The 3,629-nt window shown below is 34.4% G+C and overlaps 1 long non-coding RNA gene across 1 annotated transcript; it reads right to left on the bottom strand.

The window, feature by feature from the left end:
- Window positions 1-1,140: 1,140 nt before the first annotated feature.
- Window positions 1,141-2,312, bottom strand: LOC108977085. The gene is made up of 3 exons (XR_001994010.1): window positions 2,149-2,312; window positions 1,871-2,063; window positions 1,141-1,309 (listed from the first exon to the last, which is right to left on the bottom strand). It is a non-coding gene; the product is annotated as an uncharacterized LOC108977085 (long non-coding RNA).
- Between the last annotated feature and the right edge of the window lie 1,317 nt (window positions 2,313-3,629).

Here is a 3,629-nt window from a genome sequence, read left to right as displayed (position 1 = left end):
GCAAAAGCTAAAAATCATAAATTGAACAACTTTTGATGCTTCTCGCAAAAATCTGCGTCGATATGTATTCACGCTCATACGTATACATACATACATATTTACGCACGTTTGTAGGCGAAGCTGTTACAGCAGCAAGGGAAGAGGTGACAATCGGCGGCCATTACTTTATTTTTTCGTCACAACTCCGATTTTCTACCAGCAAGACACTTGTCGTGCGCTTTGGCCTTGGTTGCCCGTGACAACATAGATGTCAAAAGATCCGCGCKGCCATTATTGGTTGTTTGTACATATGTGGCTCGTATTTGTTTTCGCAAACATACAGACAAATGTGCAAAAGAAATAATATATGTATGTATATATGTATAWRCCATWGAAATTCTATTGCTACGAATATGGAAATATATTTCATGAAGGTCATTAATTTTTTTTAATAAATGAAAGGATTGAATGGAAGTGTTTATATGAGCACATTTAAGTTGAATTCAGTCGTTTTACATATATTTTTGCCAGAGAACGTGCTCAATTCTGCTAAATAGCAGCGTTAATGGTGAATTCCCTACTATAAATCTATCAGCTCTGTTAGCCGCGCAATCGAACATCATACAGATTTCGATTTGCACCTTCTCTATACTTTACGTTCTCTGGCCCTGTTCACGCGCCACTGTTAAAGTTTCTCCTTAGCTAGCTGTGGTGAAACCACTCATCGCATTTTGTTAGCTTTTGACAGTTTACACGCCTGTCCGTTTTTGGACCTTCTCTATAAATATACGTTCTCTGCACTCACCACATGAGGTGAAAAGCACTTTGCTGTAAACCAGCTATTTTACAAAAACAAAGAAGACAATAAAGAAAAGTGAGTAATTCTGCAAATCTATTAAATTTGGTACATATGTATTTAATAATTTCATTTTGTTTTAGTATTGTGAAAGAACAACTCAGGAGAATTAATTGTTTCAGTATAAATATCTTATTATCCGCACATGTAATTAATACAGACATACATATTTACGAAATAATAATTTGTCTGAATTATTTAAACATAAATATGTATATGTCTTTATATTCATAATTAGAAAGAATTAAAATATACAACACCGTAAGTTGTTTATTGTAATAGATAAATAATTGTATTTATAATAATATAATTGCAAATTTCTTTAAAAATATTGAAATTATCAAAACTATCGCATACGATTTTATATTGAGGTTTGCTTTCACATATCACAAATCTGTGAGCACTTGAGCTTTTGAAATCACGTCAGCATACGGAAAACCTCACAATAGTGGGGGTGGTGATATTTGCATAGGGCTGTAAGTATTAATTTTATGTTTGATATAATATTATATTTTAATGTCATCAGGGTATAATTCAATACTTTTGAAAATTCTTTTACTTTTATCACTTTTATTTTTTTGTAGGATTCTTTAGACAAGAAACGATTTCATCTACATCTTATTTTCATAGTGTTTCTCATAAAATTGTCACATCCATTTTCCAACATTTAGTCAGCAATTATATATGTTAAAATTTCCATATTTGTGAGCAACACGTCCTGCGCGAAATAATGATTGCAGCATTACAGCAAAGTATCAGCTGAGCATCAGCARCAAGTATCAAGTTAGCAACAAGGTTGCAGTACTGCGGTAATTATTAAGCAACTCGAACACTTCCCATTTTATCACATATTTAAAATGTTTATGAAGCGTCTGTTACGTTAATGATGCACAACCATTATCGACAGAACGTGTTACTTTGGCAGTGTTGCTCGAAATGATTAATGTTTTAGAAACCGGAAGCGGGTTAAGCTTCAAATGTTAGAAGTGGATTCCAGAAAAGCAAAACTTCATTATGTATCAAAATTTGGAATACCAGGAGTGATAGGATGCATTGATGGCACTGTCTGTGGACCTTATTCCTCCGGTTCATTAGCGTTGAAGGTTTTTTCTGTTCCAAATCTTCAGGAATCTTGAATGCTCGCAACGGGCACAAAAATTGCTTTTTGATGATCCACTACCTGTTGCTTCAAATTGTTACGCGCAACCTTATTGCGAATGCTTCTTTTCTATTCAGACCATATATAAAAAAATTAAATAAAAAATTACTGCCCATAATTCATTCATATTAATATTCAATCAAATACAACTTACTTTTTACCATCCGTTAAAGTCCTTCTGTGGTGGCCCTTCAGCTTTCAGCAATGTGGCTAGCTCCTTCCTCATCTTCTCAACACCCACTCTATCGCCTCTTGAGAAATTGCTTGATAAATCTTCATGCGTTTTCTTAAAATACATTAAATTAGTTCTTGTTTTGAATGTTTGTGTTTTCCCCTTAAAATTCAAAGAAAAATTTTCACATACATAGGTATTTTGTTTATATTTCCTTTGTTTTATTAAATACTTACATTTTAATAAATGTAAGCGAGCCTTTGATTTAAATTGAAAATCGTTATCGTTTATCTTGCCCAATATGAAATCGGAAAAATGTCAATTGTGACACGGAGTTGAGCGTTCGTGATGCCTGCTACATGAACATTTGTAAGAAGGCAGCGACATAACCATGTCCGATATGTACACAAATCAACACAGCTTTCCATTTTGTATGTACACAATTTCGTGGTAGTATGGCAAGTTTCACTTGAATGAAATTCAAAGTGAAATGTTTTATGCAATAAATAGGTAATTTTATTTGTTTCAAATTATCAACTGTTATTACAAATTATATAACAGGGCAATTGTATGCTTCTCTTTGTAAAATAACGTCAAGTTTGTTAAAGCTTTGAATAATTTTACATTTTACATATTAGTGGCATCCTCTCCTACCTCTTTATCACTCTGCTGTCGTCGGCAAATTTAAAAATATTTTTAAATTAGCGAGAGTGACAACTGAGAGCCTGCTGCCTTGTAGTCGTGCAGCTGTCTAAATATCTAAGAAGGTGTGTATTTTAATATTGGGAGATGTCGCATGAATTTTGTCGCTCTCTATGGGTTCAGCCCATCAAGGTTGCAGCATTGGTCATATTTCGTTTACAATCTTCAAAACCGTTGATTGCATCATCTGTCCATTCGATACGAGTTTTATTGTTGCGTTTGCTTCCGGTTATTAGGTTTTGTAAAAAAAAGCTTGACTTTGCACAAGATATTCGAATTCAATACATGCGGTTTTAAGTTTTTTTGTAGTCGAGCTTTCGAGGACGAGTTTTAACGGGTTGACCTTGAGTTTAAATTACATCACTTACCATAACTCGGTTTTTTACTATTATTCGATCGAGATTCATTTTTGTCAGGTCTTTAAATTCCTCGAGTATTTTTACGCATGGTCACTTACGTCGAAAACTTTCATCTGCATATTCAACTCTGTTTGAAAAATTGCGTGATAGTTCTGATGGGATACGGCATCGATTGGCAGAGTCTCTAAAAGTTTAGTGGTTAGGTTAGGTTAGATTGCTGATCAAAAGTGTCACGTAGACTAATAATGTAGCCCTTTGTGATGCCATTGAAAAATAACTTCTGTGTTCGGAATTACAGATTGGCGAAGCGCTTTGTAGCCAATACATATTTACACAGACGCTTAACCTCAACACCCGCCAGTTCGGTGGGATGTCCAAAGGCATGCGCCCCCAAGTGTCGTA

Source organism: Bactrocera latifrons, unplaced genomic scaffold, assembly GCF_001853355.1.
Source record: "Bactrocera latifrons isolate USDA-ARS-PBARC rearing strain unplaced genomic scaffold, ASM185335v1 scaffold_837, whole genome shotgun sequence".
Lineage (NCBI taxonomy): Eukaryota > Metazoa > Arthropoda > Insecta > Diptera > Tephritidae > Bactrocera > Bactrocera latifrons.
The sequence above is the reverse complement of the archived record's forward strand: the minus strand, read 5'-3'. Positions and strand labels throughout refer to the sequence as shown.